The 19,378-nt window shown below is 38.0% G+C and overlaps 1 non-coding gene and 1 pseudogene across 1 annotated transcript; one reads left to right on the forward strand and one right to left on the reverse strand.

Annotated features, from left to right (window-relative positions):
- The window catches only part of LOC102469311 (E3 ubiquitin-protein ligase RNF14-like), a 64,727-nt pseudogene that overhangs the window by 10,321 nt on the left and 35,028 nt on the right, over positions 1 to 19,378 (reverse strand).
- Positions 9,263 to 9,369, forward strand: LOC114006043 (U6 spliceosomal RNA). The gene has a single exon (XR_003547813.1). It is a non-coding gene; the product is annotated as a U6 spliceosomal RNA (small nuclear RNA).

The following is a 19,378-nucleotide window of genomic DNA, read 5'->3' on the forward strand; positions in this document are numbered from 1 at the left end:
GAGAGTCCACCAAAAAATCCATACCTTTACAATCAATTGATCTTTAACAAAAGAATCAAGAATATACAATGGGACAAGTTTCAGGATAGAGTTATGCACGGCAAAAAACAGGAGCATCACGTTCAGCCTGGGGACTCAGGGTAGCTTTCCCAAAGCTGAGTCTTTTATGGGCCTATAGGAGTTAGGCGAAGACAGGTAAAAAGTAGTGCAGGAAGAAAGAAAGCCTATGCAATTGTGCAGAGGCATGAATGAGCACGGCACACTCAGGTCATTCTGTGAGGATGTACACATGTGAGGCGGGACAGGCATTAAGAACCCATGGCCCGGGCCAGCAAGTGGTGTGGTGGTTAAGGAGGCTGGATCCCACATGACTGAGTGCACAGTTTGAGAAAATAATGCTGGGCATGTGTGTGTGTATGCACAAAATCCAGAGAGGAGAATAGAGAAGGGATCGTGGTATCATCCCACCCCGGGGGTTAGGGGGATGATTTCTCACTTTCCCTTTGCCTGTCTCTCTCTGGCAAGTGCTTACACCATATAACAAAAAAAGGGAAGAGGGGACAAATACTGAAAAGTTAAGGAAGATGAACTCTAGAAGGAAGTGAAGAAGGAGGGGCAGGGTGAGGAAGTGCTACAGAGATGATTTTAGCTTTTGTGTAACTTGGTCGGGTTTGCCTTTTAAAAAACAAATTATTAAAGTTTATTTTTAGCAAAAAATATGTATTGTAATTTTAAACATCAAACAACATAAAGACTAATGATGCAAAGCAATATTCCCCTAGAGATTCCAGTTCGGCTCGCCAGAAGGACCTTTTAAACATTTGTAGCTCATTCCAATTTTTATCTTCTACTCACTTGCAGCACATCTCTCAGTCATCTGCTTCTACTGCTGCTGGGGCCTTATCATTCGTGAAGGTGTATATTGACAGCTCTGCACAGTGAGGCTTTAACTCAGGGGCATCACCCTCCATACACTCTCTCCTCTCCCTTCTCCATTCGGTTATAACCATTTGTTTTCTCTATGGGTTGCATTTACCTAGCTATGTGAGCTCTAGGAATTGGCTATAGCCCCTTGCAAAAATATTTGTCCAAAAACCAGTCTCTGATGTGAGAACTTGTTCTAGTGAATCTTCATGGGATGTCAGCCAGAACATTTACGTTGTGAATTACTCCTGCAGGAGGCTGAGCCTTGTTTAAATATCCAGGCATTATTGCTATTATTCTCCCCACTCTTGCCCTGAGGGTCCTAGTATTTGCTTCTGCCAAGTTCCTAGGAGAACTGCCAAGCCTGAGTCTGATTAAGATGTTATCTATAATGTGTCATTATGTCGTTCGGTTCCATTACAGCTTGTGTCATTGAAGGGCACAGGAAAAATCAAGTTCATATCTAATACTCTACAGTGTTATTGTCTATTGCTCATAAATATACCCACTAATGAGTTCCTTAACTGTTAAATAATGAGATAATTGATGTTTAAAATGTTTTAGATCATGTATAAATCCTGGGTGGGTTGTTATATAAATGTTTCAGGGTGTTTTAGTAATCTGTAGGAAAATGAGTTGGGGGTTTTAAATGGGCCACAAATGCAGTGTTGTTTCTTCTCCCCCATTGAAATCATGGAAAACGCTCTTCTGTTATCTGAATATTTGCTTTCCAACATGTTTTCAGAGATTGATTAGGTTCAGATAATGAGGAATTCCTGTACTTACACTTTCATTTCCTGTTCTTTGGGCTATAGATAAGATCCCTTGACTCTCCATGCAAAATGATGATGTAACACTATTACTCTTCCCTTTAATTCTTTCCGCTTGACAAAGACTCTCCTTTTTAACCAAAACTTTAGTCAGCTGAAAGTGCCTTTGGAAATAATCACATCAAGTCAATTTAGCCAAAAAACACTTATCCTTGATGTTTCTTCTTAGTAAGTTTCCATCCACTGATCCTCACCCTGCACCTGGTTACAAATCCCCACTTGCCCTTGTTGTAGTTTCAGTCCAATCTCCCTCCCATTGCAAGATCTATATCATTCCCCTCCTCCTTGAATAAAGTCTTCCTAACCATCTTTAACAGTATCATGAGTAATTTTGTTTAAAACCCTCTTATACCTAATTGTTGCTGTCTATGTGCTACATTTATATATTTCATGATAGAAGTGCATGCATACAAGAGAGACAAAGAGGGAAGCACCCTCCACAGGGCTTGGTTAGCCTGTGATACATTTCCTGCAGTCCTCCTAACCACCAGGATCTTGGGCATATGCCCAGGTACCCAGTATGTGTGTGTGTATGTGTGTGTGTTTTCAAGTCGACTGGGCCAGGGACTCCAACCACAGTCAGCACATGGTTTCCAGTTCTGTAGTCCAGTACACAACTGAAAGCATCACAAACACAGAGCCTATATTTATATTTTGCTATTGTCAAGGCTGAAAACTTTTACATTCTGTTATATAAGTACTTCATCATAGTTTATTATAAATTTATAATAATTACATTACAATAGCTATTAAATATTGCTTACTATACAATTAAATAATGTATTATTATATTCTTTTCCTAACACAACATTTTTGTTCTACTTGCATTGCTCACTCCTCTGTCCAGCTGCATCTAGGCTTTATACTCAGTGGTTATCTCAGGGTTTCCTTTCATTGTTCCTCTCAGTTGGATTGACTATTTCCTATTCCCCATGTCTCCCTATTTCTAGGTTTAGACCTCATTCTTGCACACATACACATCTGAATGTACTAAAGAAAGGTGCATGGGGATTTCACTTTCTAAATTCCTGATTACCTGAAAAGGCCTTTATTCTACCCTCACACTTGACTGATTATCTTCAAGATAGAAAATTCTATGTCAAAAATAATTTTCAGTCATATTTTGAAAATCTTCTTCATGGAATGCGACCTGTTTTACCCCCTCTTTGGATGTATTTAGAATCTTTTTGTCACGGGTACTTAGAAATTTCACATAATATACATTACCGGGTATTTCTTTTCATTTGCTGTACTGGGCAACTGGAAGGCTCTTTCAAACTTAAGGTTTATATTTTTCTTTAGATCGAGGAGGTTTTCTCTTATTATTGTTTTGGTGATTTCCTCTTATTTTTTTCTATTCTTCCTTTCTGGAATTCTAAAGAGTCATGCAATGCAGAAATGCCACATTACTCAGAAGCCACTATTAGTAAGTGTACACCTTACATCCCACAGTCAGGAGGGAAAAGATCCTTTGCACTCTGACAAACTAATGTAAATTCAGGTCACCCCATCAAGTTCTAATCCCCCCAAAGAAGTCAGTCTTTAAGCCTTCTCTGCTCATTACTGACTCTCCAACAAAAACAATCTCCTCCTGCTTTTTCTGATGCTATGTCTACAGATATTCTGTTATCCTTGAAAACATGATAATCATGTGAGGAAATTGTTTTCTTCCATAAGCTAAGTGTAGTTTTTGTTTTTATCCCCCCTCCCAATTTTCTGCTACTCCTCTTTGAGCCTCGAATGCCTTGCAAACCTTTTCTACAAACTCTTGCTTACAGAAAGCTTTTGTCCCTGAGGCTTCCTCTGTTGCTCAGATGCCAGATGTAATCACAGAAGAAGGAAGAATAGACATTAGGGTATAATTCTATGCCTGTGTAATTTGGGGTACACTAGTAATTTACATTTACAATCTGCTTTTAATTAAATTTACAATGTTCTCTAGATATGAATAATACACAAATACAATAATACACAATGAGACTTTTTTCCAAAAATACTCATGGCCTAAATATTGGGTCATTGGAAAAGTCATGACACATTTTTATATAGAAAAATACGTCATGATTTTTCTGATAATCCACAAGATCTAAAGAGAAAACTCCTCCAAGGTTACTTAATCCAATTATGATGTTGAAAGGTGGTGGGGCCTTTGGGAAGTGATTAGTCACCAGAATGGGGCTTCCATGATTGAGTCCTGGAGGGTTTATAAGAAGAGGGTATGAAACAGAGAAATGTTCTGTTCTGCATGCACTCTTGCCCTCCACCTTCACCTTCACCAGAAGACCTTCATCAGATGTGGCCCCTGGATCTTGGACCTCCAAACCCATGAGCTGAATAAACCTCTGTTTGCTTGAATTACCTAGAACAATCCAGGCAGAGGGACCAGCCAGCAACAAAGCCCTAAGGCAGGAGGATGCCTGACATATTCAAGGAACAGCGAGGAGGCCAGCATCACTGGAGCTGAGTAAGCTAAGGGAAGCATGGTAGGAGATGAAGGCCAAGAGGTATGGCCAGATTGAGTGTAGCCTTACAAGGCCAATGTGGCTCTAGGGGCAGGTGGTGGTACAATTGTAATGCAACTGGACCCACATGGGAAGGGTCCTGGATTCACGTTCTGGGACCTCCCTGAGTATTCCGGGTGAGTGCACCTGCCCATGATGAGGGCCGGCTAAAGAGAAGGTGTGGGTCACAGTGTGAAGACCTTGTTAAGGGTGTCTTTTTCTCTGTGTATCTCGTACTCATGGAAGAAATGAACATTTTTTAAAGAATCATAGCTTGGGACCAGCAGTTAGCATAATGGCTATGTTACTGAACTCCCATGTAGTCAACTGCGGTTCGAGTCCCAGACCTGGTGGCTTAAACTCACACTGGGCGTGTGTGCATACGTGTCCAAGATCCCGAGAGGAGAATGGAGGAGAAGGGATTGCAGCATGGCCATCCCCCCTGGGGGGTGATTTCTCACTTTCTGTCTCTCTGTCTCTCTCTGTCTTTCTGGCGAGCGCACGCACCCTATAGCGAAAACCTCTCCAAAAAAAAAAAAAAAAAATCGTAGCATTTAATTTAAGGAAAAGAATATGAAAAATCATTAGAGTTATGAATGGAGAAAGGATGTGATAATAGCAAACACGCACGTAGAATTTTAAAGCACTAGAAATCAAGTGCTTCAACTTTAGTGTATCCTAGGCACTTTGAGCCTCATTAAATGGGGATAATAATTTTCATCCTCCTAGCTTATACAGTTATGAAAATCAAATGTAATATATAAATGACCATTGTGAAGGATGATCATAGTTAATATAGGATTACCTCTCATAATGAACATGTACAGAATTACTCAATGGAACCTGAACTTTCCTGTTTCATTATTAATTCCATCTTTGTTAGGACTGAATCAGCAGGTGCTCAATGAAAAGTTGTGTATTGAAGTCACAAATCAACAAAATGGCATTTAATGCTATGCATTGCCTCTGTTCCAAAGCATTTTGGACCTTAGGTGGCTAAGTACAGGTGGGTGAGTACCCAGAGGTTGGCATAATGGTATTGATGATCAACCTGTTCTGTTGAATTAATCCCAAGTCACTACTACAAGAAACAACCCTTAGTCTACACCCTGGGAGCATCTCAGAACAGAGATGGCTTGTTCCTGTCAATATTTTTCCTAGCACTGAACACAGTGATTGGCACCTTATAGGCATTCATGACTGTTTATAATGAAATATGAATGAATGAATGAATGGTCAGATAAAATAAGACATTATGCCTGGCAATATGACAACAAGGTGCTGTGGAAAGAGCAATCCTTGGGTTTTAGTTCTGATCTATGAATGTCATGTTTGGGAGGATGGTGAATGACTAGATGACTTCTAAGGTCTTTTATTGACCTGAGGATCTATCATAAGAGTGACTATAACTTCATAGAGAAAGAACTGATCAATTATAGGGAGTTGGGATATGGCTGTGGGAAATGCCATCATGGGGTCCAAGTTTCAGCCTCTGTCAAAGAATGTGAAGGAGACAAGATATTTCAGAGTCGGAAGCCTCCAGAGGAATGAGAGCATCCTTGTCATTGCTAAAGCCTAGTCTTTGCCATGTAGGCAGTGGTCCTGAGGTCAGAAGCCCACATAGCTAGAGAAACACATCATGCTCTCACAGGACCTTGGCTAGAAAGGGAAATACCAAGTACCTGTGGAAATGAAATCAAGAAAAATTTGAACTTTCTCTATAGTAAAATTCACTTACATACACAAATTTGCCGGCATTTTCTCTCTCTCTTTTTAAAGGTTTTTGCCATAGGGCACATGCATTCACCAGAGAGAAACAGAGAGAGACAGTGAGAGAGAAAGGAAGAAATCACCCCCAGGAAGGATGGCCATGTTGCAATCCCTTCTCCTGCATTGTCCTCCTGGAATATTGGGCACAAATGCACATGGGCTTGGCATGATTTTCAAGCCTCTAGGTTCAGGACTTGAACCACAGTTGGCCATGTGGCAGTCCAGCGTCATAACCACTCTGCCACCTGCTGGTCCCTTGCCTGCATTTTCAAGGGATGATCATATTCTAAGTTAAGAACTCATGTACTATAAGATGACTCAGAATCCTCAAGACTGAAGGCAAGAAAGGTCTCTGTCATTGAGTCTACTCTTACTAAGCATCTCTGACTGTTCTAATATTTAATTGTTTTCTTTATTAGAACATTTTCTGATATTCAGATCACATCAGGATTGTATTGCTATTGGCCAAAAACAACTATAATACTTAAAGCAGAGTAGATATGATATCAGCTTTAAAATAAATTAGGAGGATTAAAATAGACCAAATGAGAGTGAGTTTGTAAGAATCAGAATGGGTTATATTTTAAGATTGCATTCATAAAAGGAGTCATCCAATTTATGTATCTCTGGTCATTTTATCTGCAGCACTGAACCAGTTTTTACTTGGATTTCTGATGTTCTCACTGCAAAATAAAGAACACTACAGTTTGTCCTGCATTCATTTTATATAGAAATCCACTTTATTTTTTTAGATGTTATTATACAGGTAAATTATAAACGACTCCCCAAAACTTCAAAATGATTCTAGATTCACAGAGATGGGGGAAAAAGTAAATATGAAGGCCTTCCCACAGAGACAGACCTGCTCTGGCAGGAGCAGTCATCGGTAAAGCCAGGCAGTGGAGTCACAGAAACGTGCCTCAGTTTGGAAAGGTAAGATACAGTGAAACTTGGTACAGATTGGTAAGCTTGAATTCAAGGTAGACAATCTGTTGTGTCCCATTTTATTTTTTGGGTTTTTAATATCTTTGTCTTTTTTAATCAACTGTTTCAGTAGCTGAGGTATAACTGATATACAATTAAATGTAGATATTTATTTATCTATTTTTAAAGATTTTTGCCAGGGGGACACATGCACTCACCAGAGAGAAACAGAGAGACAGTGGGAGGGAAAGTGAGAATTCACCCCCTAGGGGGAATGGCCAAGTTGTGATCCCTTCTCCTCCATTCTCCTCCTGGGATTTTGGACACACACACACATGCACCTGGTGTGCTTTGTAAGCCACCAGATCTGGGACATAAACTGTGGTTAGTCATGTGGGAATCCAGTGCCGTAATCACTAAGCCACCTGCTGGCCCCCAATATACATATGAGCTGATTTAAGTTTTGTACCGACTTGTGAAATCATCACCCCAAAGAACATATCCACTACCCTATAAAGTTTTCTTGTTCCCCTGTAACCTTTACTTTCCATCCCTCCCCACACTCTAATCACCAAACGTGTGTCACTATAGTTTGCTTTTTATAAATTTTTATATAAAGAGAATCATACAGCATGTACTCTTATTTTTGTCTTGCTTCTTTCACTTAGCCTAATTATTTTGAGATTCATTCGTACCTTCATATGGTATTCATATTGGTATGTATCAATAGTTCATTTTTATTGCTAAGTAGTAGTCAATTGTATGTATGTATGGCAGTTTGTTTATCCATTCCTCTGTTAATGGACATTTGGGCTATTTAAATGACCTTACTATTAAATTTTTTACAAGTCTTTGAATGGCCATCTTTCTGATTTCAGTTAAACACCTAGAAGTGCTATGATTGATTCATACTATAAGTGCATGTTTAATTTTTAAAGGCACTGCCAACGTATTTTCCAAATGGTTGTACCATTTTATATTCCCAACAGTAATGTATATGTATTCTAGTTGCCAATACTTATTATGGTTGATGTTTTGAATTTGAGTATTCTAGTGAATGGGTAGTTGCATCTCATCAAAGTGCTAATTTGCATTTCATTAATGACATTGAGCATCTTTCCATGTGTTTATTTGACATCAATTTCTCTTCCTTGGTGGGACCAGATAGTAGCACAGCAACAACACAACTGGGCCCATATGGGAAAGGACCTAGGTTTACATCTCAGGACATCCCTGAGCATGTCATGTCATGCCCAGTGTGTGCATGTGCCTATGGTCCAGGTCAGCTGAGATTGTAGGTGGATAGCAACACAGGACCCTATTGGAGGTCTCCATCTGTCTGTCTGTCTCTTCCTCTCTCTGTCTTTCTGATAGAAAAATAAACAAATAAACTTTAAATACATTATATATATTCTCCCCACCCTTTGGTGAAGTATCTGTTCAAATCTTTTGCTTCTTTTATTTATTGGGTGGTTTGTTTTCTTATCATTGAATTTTAAGATTAATTTATGTATCCTAGACATTAGCCCATTATCAGCTATATGATGTGCAAATATTTTTATCCAAGTCTATAGCTTGTCTTTTCCTTCTCTTAACAATACATTCAAAAAATAAAACTTCTGAATCTTGACAGTGTTTCATTTATCAACTTTAACTTTTATGGATCATGCTATTTTGGTGTTTTATCAAATAAATATTTGCTTAACCCTGAGTCCCAAATATTTTCTCTTTTTTTACATAATTTTTATAGCTTTAGGTCCTACATTCAGGTCTATGACCCATTTTAACTTTTTTTTTTTTAATATGGTGCAAGATAGGGATCAAAGTAGATGTTTTTGTTTGGTTGGTTTTGGCTTTTCTTTACAGTTGTTGTCATTCTTACTTCTCCAAATTGTTCTGGCACCATTATTTCAGCACCATTAGTTGTTGAAAAGGCCATACTTTCTCTACAGAATAATCTTTGCACTTCCAAAAATCTATTGACCACACATGTGGGTTTATTTATAAACTCAATGTTCTGTTCTTTCTTTATTTTTTTTTTAGAGGTCTTTGCTGTAGGGCGTGTGCACTCGCCAGACAGACAAAGAGAGACAGAGAGACAGAAAGCGAGAAATCACCCCCCAGGGGGATGGCCACGCCACAATCCCTTCTCCTCCATTCTCCTCTCGGGATCTTGGACACACACGCACACGCGCCCAGCGTGAGTTTTAAGCCACTGGGTCCGGGACGTGAACCGCGGTTGACTACGTGGGAGTCCAGCAACATAGCCATTAAGCTAACTGCTGGTTAGCTTTTTTAAAAAATAAATAAATAGTGCTCGCTTCGGCAGCACATATACTAAAATTGGAACGATACAGAGAAGATTAGCATGGCCCCTGCGCAAGGATGACACACAAATTCGTGAAGCGTTCCATATTTTTAAGAACAATCGCAAAGGCTCAAGAAATATGAGCAACCAACAAAAGGCCTCTCCCTCAAGGGAAATCATCAAGCCTACATCACATCACCCACATACAATGGACATCGTGGACATGTCTGATAAGGAATTCAGAATATTTGTAGTGACCAAACTAACTGAGATGGAAGAGAAAAGAGACAAGGAGCTCCAGGAGATGAGGAAGTCCTTTAATGACTTGAAAGAAGAAATGGATACCCTAAACAAGAACCAGATGGAACTTCTAGGTTTGAAGAATGTGATAGAGGAAATCAAAACCTCCCTTGAAAGCATTAAATGTAGGTTAGACCAGGCAGAAGACCGAATCTCTAACGTAGAAGACAAAACATCTGACCTAGATAAAAGTATCAAGAAGATTGAGAAAACAACCATGAAAAATGAGGATAATATACGAGGAATACTGGACACCATCAAGCGCCCCAACATTCGGATAATTGGTATTCCGGAGGAGGAAGAAAATAATAAGGGCCTGGAAAATTTATTCCATGAGATCCTGGAAGAAAACTTTCCAAATCTAGAAAGGCATTCAAATATCCAGACCCAAGAAATACAGAGGACCCCAAGTAGAATCAACCCAAGAAGATCATCTCCAAGGCACATCATAGCCAGACTGGCAAAAACAACAGACAAAGACAAGATACTAAAGTTGGCAAGAGGGAAACGCCAGGTTACTTACAAAGGTCACCCCATCAGGCTAACATCGGATCTCTCAGCAGAAACAATGCAGGAAAGGAAAGAATGGGGAAGCATAGTCAAAGTGTTGAGTGAAAAACAATTTCAACCAAGAATACTATACCCGGCAAAATTATCTTTTATATGGGAAAAAAAGATAAAAACATTCTCAAATAAACAAAATTTGAAGGAATTTACCAACACCAGACCAGCTCTTCAAGAGGTTTTGAAGGGAGTACTATACCAGGAAAACTAAAAAATCAGAGACAGTTATACGAGAACAAAAAACAACTAAGAAAATGGCTCACTTAATGATAGGATCAGGTATGGAAATATCGATAATTACATTGAATGTCAATGGATTAAATTCCCCAGTTAAGAGACATAGACTAGCTGAATGGATAAGAAAACAGAAACCCTCTATCTGTTGCCTACAAGAAACTCACTTTATGGATAAAGATATACATAGACTAAAAGTCAAGGGCTGGAAAAAGATATTCCATGCAAATGGAAATCAGAAAAAGGCTGGAGTAGCGATATTGATCTCAGACAAAATAGATTTTAAAACAAAGACTGTAAGAAGAGACAAAGAAGGGCATTATATAATAGTAGATGGGGTAATCCAGCAAGAAGATATAACCCTTATAAATATCTACGCACCCAACTCAGGTGCGCCTAAATATGTGAAGGAAAGACTGCTGGAGCTAAAAGGAGACATAGGGAAAAATACTATAATTGTTGGAGATCTCAACACCCCGTTATCTCCTATAGACAGATCTTCTAGACAGAAAATAAATAGAGAGATACAGGACTTAAATGATACTATAAATGGAATGGGCTTGACAGATATCTATAGAACTTTCCACCCTACATCCACAACATATACATTTTTCTCACCCCGACATGGAACCTTTTCAAAGATAGATCATATATTAGGACACAAATCAAGCCTTTACAGATTCAAAGGCATAGAAACTGTACCCAGCATCTTCTCTGACCATGATGGAATTAAACTCAAGATTAATTTCAAGAAACAACCCCGAAAACACACGAACACATGGAAACTGAACAACCTACTTCTGAATGACTTCTTCACTACTGAAGAAATTAAGGCTGAAATAAACAAATTTATGGAAACAAATGATAATGAGGACACAAGTGTCCAGAACCTATGGGACACAGCAAAAGCAGTCATAAGAGGGAAATTCATAGCAATTAGTGCACATAAGAAAAGGATGGAAAGATGGCAAGTAGATAACTTATCATCATGCCTCAGAGAACTGGAAAAACAACAACAAACGAACCCCCAAAATGCCAGGCGAAAAGAAATAATAAAGGTTCGAGCAGAAATAAATGAAATAGAAAATAAACGAACCATACAGAAAATAAATGAAAGCAAAAGCTGGTTCTTTGAAAAGATCAACAAGATCGATACTCCATTGGCTAGACTGATCAAGAAGAAGAAAGAAAGAAACCAGATTAATCAAATATGTGATGAAACAGGCAATATTACCACGGACATAGCAGAAATACATAATATCATTAGAGGATACTATGAGCGACTTTACGCCAACAAACAAGATAACCTGGAGGAGATGGACAAATTCCTGGATGCATATAAACTACCAAGATTGGATCAGGAAGACATAGAGAATCTGAATAGACCTATAACAAGCCAGGAGATTGAATCAGTAATTAATAATCTCCCAACAAAGAAAAGCCCAGGCCCAGATGGCTTCACTTGTGAATTCTACAAAACTTTCAAGGAAGAATTAACCCCTATCTTACTAAAATTATTTCTAAAGATTCAAAAGGAAGGAAACCTTCCAAATTCATTTTATGAAGCCTCCATCATCCTCATCCCCAAAACAGATAAGGATATGACAAAAAAGGAAAACTACAGACCAATATCATTGATGAATATAGATGCGAAAATTCTCAACAAGATACTCGCAAATCGTATCCAACAACATATAACAAAGATCATTCATCACGACCAGGTAGGCTTTATACCAGGGATGCAAGGGTGGTTCAATATACGCAAGACCATAAATGTAATACACCACATTAACAGAAAGAAAGATAAAAACCATATGATCATCTCAATTGATGCGGAGAAAGCGTTTGATAAAATACAACATCCTTTTATGATTAAGACTCTCAGTAAGATTGGTATAGAAGGGTCATTTCTGAACACAATAAAAGCAATCTATGAAAAACCTACAGCTAATATTATACTGAATGGGGAAAAGCTGAAAGCTTTTCCTCTGAAAACAGGTACTAGGCAAGGCTGCCCACTTTCTCCACTGCTCTTTAATATAGTACTGGAAGTCTTAGCTATTGCAATCAGAGAAGAGAACAGTATTAAAGGCATTCGAATAGGCAAAGAAGAGTTGAAAATATCTTTATTTGCAGATGACATGATGGTATACTTAGAAGACCCAAAGGTATCCATGAAAAAACTGCTTGAAGTAATAAGTGAATACAGTAAGGTGGCAGGATACAAAATCAATATCCAAAAATCTATAGCATTTCTATTTATGAACAACAAGTTGAATGAAGCAGAGCTGAAGAAAGGAATCCCTTTCACCATAGCCACAAGATGTATAAGATATCTAGGGATAAACCTAACTAAGAAAGTCAAAGACCTTTATAAAGAAAACTACGAGAATCTTAAAAAAGACATTGAAAGTGACATAAAAAAGTGGAAGGACATCCCATGCTCCTGGATTGGTAGAATTAACATAATCAAAATGGCAATTCTACCCAAATTAATCTACATGTTTAATGCAATTCCAATCAAAATACCAGAGATATTCTTCAGAGATCTAGAAAAGACAATTATAGAATTTGTCTGGAACCATAAAAGACCTCGTATTGCAAAAGCAATCCTGCGTAAGAAGAATGGAGTAGGAGGCATATCACTCCCTGATCCCAAGATATACTATAAAGCTGTGGTCATCAAAACAGCATGGTATTGGCATAAAAACAGACATGTGGACCAATGGAAGAGAATAGAGACCCCAGAAATAACTCCCAAAGCTTATAGCCAACTGATCTTTGACAAAGGATATCAGTCAATCCATTGGGAAAAGGAAAACCTCTTTAGTAAATGGTGCTGGAAAAACTGGGTATCCACCTGCAGAAAGATGAAACTGAACCCCCATCTTTCACCATTAACAACAGTCAACTCAAAATGGATCAAAGATCTGAACCTAAGACCTCAGACAATAAAACTACTTGTGGAAAATGCTGGGGAAACTCTGGGAGACATTGGAGTAGGCAAAGACTTCTTAAATAAGACTCCCAAAGCACAGGCAATAATCCCTAAAATAGACAAGTGGGACTATATTAGACTAAGAAGTTTCTGCACAGCAAAGGACACAGTAACAAGTGTGAACCGACAACCCTCAGAATGGGAAAATATTTTTGTTAAATATGCCTCAGACAAGGGACTGATAACGAGAATACATAGGGAACTCAAGTGCCTTATGCGAAAAAAAATGATTAACCCGATTAAAAGATGGGAAAGTGAGCTGAACAAAAGTCTCTCTAAGGAAGACATACGAACAGCCAAAAAGCATATGAGGAAATGCTCGACATCCCTCATCATAAGGGAAATGCAGATAAAAACCACAATGAGATACCACCTAACCCCTGTCAGAATGGCAAAGATTAAGAATATAAAAAGTGATAAGTGTTGGCGGGGATGTGGTGAAAAGGGAACCCTCCTACACTGTTGGTGGGAATGTAAACTAGTTCAACCACTGTGGAGAACAATATGGAGGTTCCTCAAAGATCTACAAATAGAACTACCATTTGATCCAGCAATCCCACTTCTGGGTATTTACCCAAAAGACAGGAGAACGCTCAGTCAGAAAAGTGCTTGCACATCCATGTTTATTGCAGCATTATTCACAATTGCCAAGACATGGAACCAACCTAAATGTCCACAAACTGATGAATGGATTGGAAAAGTGTGGTATATATACTCTATGGAATACTACTCAGCCATAAAAAATAACAAGACCCTGGAATTTGATAGAAAATGGTCAGATATGGAGGATCTATTGCTGAGTGAAGTAAGCCAGGCTATGAAAGAAAGATATTGTATGTATCCACTCAATATATACCGACTATCCGCACTCTATAATAGAGAGCAAAAATTCGGAGGACATAAACACAGTGAAGGTACTTAATGAGAATAGGACAGTGTGGAATGGGGTAAGTGAAGAGAAGAGGATAGAGAAAGATAGCAAGTGAACAATAGAGAGACAGGACGTTAGTGAGAAACAGATAGGGGTTATTAACTGTTGATGATGACATGTATAGTATTCTCAACTGGATTGGTCTGAGAAGTATTTCATGATGGGCAAAGTATTTTTACAAGCAAAACGAGAAATAACAATTGACTGTTTTATAAAAATAATTAGAATAATAAAAATAATGATTGGGGAAAACAGAAAAGATATTGAATGTTGAAGTGGGGAGATTAATGTCTCTGTACTGACTGACATGCATGGCATTCCCTTTTGAAAAAACAATGTAATACAATGTAAAGTTATATGTAATCCAATGTAATATAAAGAAGATTATGATGATAAAAAATTTATAAATAAATAAATAAATAATAAGAGTTCTTTCTTTTTAAAAAAATAAATAAATAAACAAATAAATAAATAATAAGAGTGGGTGCCCTAGTGAACCAAGAATCCATGTGCACCTGAGGTGGGCCCAGCCCTGGCCCTTTACCTGAAAAGCCTCTGCCCCAAAGCTCTTCTGAAGGCCTGTCCCTTTCCTATCATAGAGGGAAGGAGGAGGTGGGATTATTAGCAAGGAGGATTTGAAAGCCAAGAGAATACTTTACCTTAAAAAAATATTTTAAGGAAAAATTACCAAAAAATGAGAAGATCGAGAGAGAGGCAGAGAGAGACAGACAGAAAGAAGGCTAGAGAGGCTCCCTACCACTCAAGTTTGCGGGCTGGAGGCTGGGTTATCAGTAGAAAAACTTCATTTATTTCTCTTTTTTCCCTGAAATGACTAGTTCTTAAAAGCAATAGAGGAGTCTTCTTCTGAAGGCCTGCCCCTTGCCTCTCCATTTGGGGACTGGAGGCTGAATTATCAGTACAAAATCTTCATTTCTCTTTTTTTCCCTTAATGAATGACATCAAGTTACTTTCAAAGGATATCCCATCAGGCTAACATCAAACCTCTCATCAGAAACAATACAAGCAAGGAAACAATGGGAAAATATATCCAAAGCAATAAAGGAAAAACAATTTCAACCAAGAATACTATATCTAGCAACATTATCCTTCATATGGGAAGAAAAGCCCAAAACATTCCCAGATAAACAAAACCTGGAAGAATTTACCAACACCAGACCAGCTCTTCAAGAAGTTCTGAAGAGAGTGCTATACCAGGAAAACTAAAGACAGACAGACAAAAATAAGAGAACAAAAAATGACCAAGAAAAGGGCCAACTTAATGATAGGGACAAGTTCAGAAATATCAATAATAATGTTGAATGTTAACTTCCAGGATTTAAACGGAAAGATCAGACCACAGTAACACTGCAAATTCAACAAAAGACAGATTACATGAGACTGAACTGGTGAGACAGAATTCAATGACCTTTGTCTAAAACATTACTGATTTTCGTCTATTCTTCGTCTTCCAGATTTAAGGATTTTGGTTTTCTTTTTGTCAGATTCAGCAATTAAAAAAAATTAATTGAACATAAACTCTTCTCCCTTCCTTTCCCCTTTGCTATTAGAAAATATTTGTGAGCATTCTTATTTTGAGGCAGAATGGTAATTTGCGTAAGTTCAATAATACGAAAATATCTGTTGCCTTGCATCAGAAATTGAATTCTTATGGGTTTTTGTGCAAATAACAGACCAAACTGAGATATCCTCATTTTTTTTCTTTGCAAATAAGTTAGTTTATACATTGCTTTAGTAAAAGGGGGAATGCAAATAACAAAATGTTTCAGAAAAAAATTACAGTGCGAGGTGTGGTGGCGCCCACCCTATGGCAAAAAAAAAATCAGTGCACTTGTCACTAGATTCTAGCTTTGCCAATATTTTCAGTTTAAGATCTTTTGTGAATCAATAAAATGTGGGGAAAAAAAACTTAGCATTGAAGGTAGGGAGGGAAAAAGAGAAGCACAGAATAAGTAACAGTATGCTTAATTGACAAAATTGAGAAGCTATTTGCTGATGATAATGTATACAGTAATATCTTTGTCTTGACTGACATGCATGGTATTTGTACTGGAAAAAGAAATGTTGCACACTGTAAAGACATGTGATTAAATGTAAATAAATAAAAGAGAAAAAAGGTGGGGGTGAAGTGTCCACCCTCTTTTTATTTTTCGTCTATTCATGATAGAATTCATGCACACCTGAAAGAAAGCACACGCGCTTGAGAGAGCAATCCTCCATAGGTTTTGGCCATGCTGCAGTCCATTTCCTCCAATCAGTTGTCTGATCAAACAGGATCCTGGGCATGCACACATGAGTCCAGCATGTTTTCAGGCAAACCTCAGTCATCATGTGGCTTCTAGTACCACATTCTGATACACTACTGACTGTGCCACAGAAGCTGGGCCTTATTTATCTATCTTTATGCCAGTACCACACTGTCTTGAGTACTGTGGCTTAGTGGTACATCTTGAAATCAAATTTAATCCACCATATTTATTGTTTTTCAAAGTTTCTTTGGCTATTCTGAGTTATCTGTTGATGATAATGTATATGGTAATGTCTTAGACTTGTCTAATATTTTCATGCTGGAAAAAAACATGTTGTACATTGTAAAGACATACAGTGATTAGATGTAAAAAATAAAAATAAAAATCTTGGGGAAAATTTATAAATAAATAAGATCATTTGTATTCTCACAGGAATTTTTAAATGATCAATTTCTATGAAAAGTGCCTGCTAGAATTTTGATTGGAATTGCAGTGAATCTATAGATTACTTTGGAGAGATCTGACATATTATTAATATTTAATCTTTCAGCCTATGAACATAACATTATCTCCATTTATTTAGGTTTTCTTTGATCTCTCTTAACATTGTTTGTTAGTTTTCATTGCATAGATTATTCACATCTTTTGTTAAATTTGCCCCTAAATATTTAATGTTTTTATGATGTTATGACTGAATTTTTTTCAATTTCTACTTGCTCATTGCCAGTATATAGAAATCCAGTTGATTTGCCTATGAACATAACATTATCTCCATTTATTTAGGTTTTCTTTGATCTCTCTTAACATTGTTTGTTAGTTTTCATTGCATAGATTATTCACATCTTTTGTTAAATTTGCCCCTAAATATTTAATGTTTTTATGATGTTATGACTGAATTTTTTTCAATTTCTACTTGCTCATTGCCAGTATATAGAAATCCAGTTGATTTTTTGTATATTGATCTTTTATCCTGAAACCTTGCTAAAATCACTTGTTAGTGCTACTATTCTTCATAGAAATCATAGGATTTTCTGCAGAGATTAGAGTCATCTGTAAAATAACCAGTTTTGATTCCCTCTATCTAATACAAGTTTTTCTTTCTCCTCTTACTTTCTTCCTTTTTTTCTTCCTTTCCTCCTTCCTTTCTTTCTCTTTCAGCCAGAGGACATGTGTGCTTGTCAGATAGAGCAAGACAAGGAGACAGAGAGGGCAAAAACACCTCCCCAGTGGTCATGTAACAATCTCTTCTCATCCATTTCTCCACTGTGTAGGGATTTGGGGCACACACACACACACATGCCCAGCATATTTTTCAAGCTGCCAGGGCCAGGATTTGAACCATGTGATTACTTATTGGGGATCTGGCTGCCTTAACCACAAGGCCATAGTGGCCCCCCCACTTTTGTTCAATTGATTGCACTGACTAGATCTTCAATACAGTATTGAATAGAAACGATGAGAGTAGACATTCCTTATAAATGCATAGCTGACCTTTCAAGAAAGTTAAGAAGGCTGATTTCCTGGAGCTAAAACTTAAGTGGCAAGGGAACACATAAAGTAGAAGAGGCTTGCGGTTATTTTCCAATTCTAGAAACTTTAGAGGTTTTTGTTTGTTTGGTTTGCTTTGGGTTTTAGGATTTTGCCTCAGGGTGTGTACATTCACTGAAAGAGACAGAGGGAGTGAGAGGAAAAGTGATAAATCACTCTCCAGGGGGGGATGGCCATGCCACAGTCCCTTGTTTTTCATTCAGAACTCTTCTTTTCCATGTTCCTTAAACAGTAGAGTTTATCAGGGATCTGTCCTAGCCTTTCCTGCTGCCCCTCAATTGCCTTTCCAATCCCATCAACCTGTGTGGCAGAGGCCCAGGGAGGAAGTGAGACTGAGAAGCTCTGCCTTGGTGTTCCGCTACACAGATTTGGGCCTTTGAATCCTGTGTCCCACTGTTCCTCCATTGCCATTCCAAGTTCCATCCTCCTTGCCCAACAAAGACCTTGGGAGCCAGGTACTTCCAGATCCCCAGGTTCACTGGCCCATGCACTACACACACACACACAGAGAGCACAGCTTGTACTTCTTTCTGTAGCTACATTTTTCTACCCTTTTTCTCATTCCCTGATTATCCATTTCCAAGACAGAAATACTGTGGTGAAGAAAGAATAAGATAGTATTTATTCAACAATAATTTACCAAGCATACACTTTTGCCCTGGTCTCTAGGAGACAAATAAGGTACAGGCTTTGCCCTCAAGGAGCTCACAGTCCAGTAGGAAACTAGATGAAGAATGGAGCTCTGGCAAGCTAAGTCCTGACTCAGTACGAGAAGCACAAAGTTCTTAACAAGTAGTAATAATTTTTTTAATTAATTAATTTATTTTCATTTCATTTTTTTCCATACATTCAATCACATTATCATTTGTCTTACAAAATGGGTATTTCAACAGGTGAACACCTCTCCCCAGCACCTTCGATAAAACCACGAAGATATTCAACAGATAATACCACACCTCTCTGTGCCATTAATGTTTTTCCTCCCTGTCCCTCCCCCAAATGTCCTTCCTCAGACCCTCCTCTTTCACACACACTTTATCTGGTATTTACATCTATATACTGCGTTTCTATATCCTTTAGACAATTAGTTTCAGTCATAGAGTGCAGACACATGGTATATATTAAGTGGAGACATACAATGCCTCTCTTTCATAGCATGGCTTGCTTCACTCAGCAGTAAGTCTTCCATATTCATCCACTTCCTGTCAAAAGTCAGGGCTTTGTTGTTTTTTATGGATGAATAGTATTCCATTGAATATATGTGCCACAGTTTTTCTAA

Source organism: Tupaia chinensis, unplaced genomic scaffold, assembly GCF_000334495.1.
Source record: "Tupaia chinensis unplaced genomic scaffold, TupChi_1.0 Scaffold145456_1, whole genome shotgun sequence".
Lineage (NCBI taxonomy): Eukaryota > Metazoa > Chordata > Mammalia > Scandentia > Tupaiidae > Tupaia > Tupaia belangeri.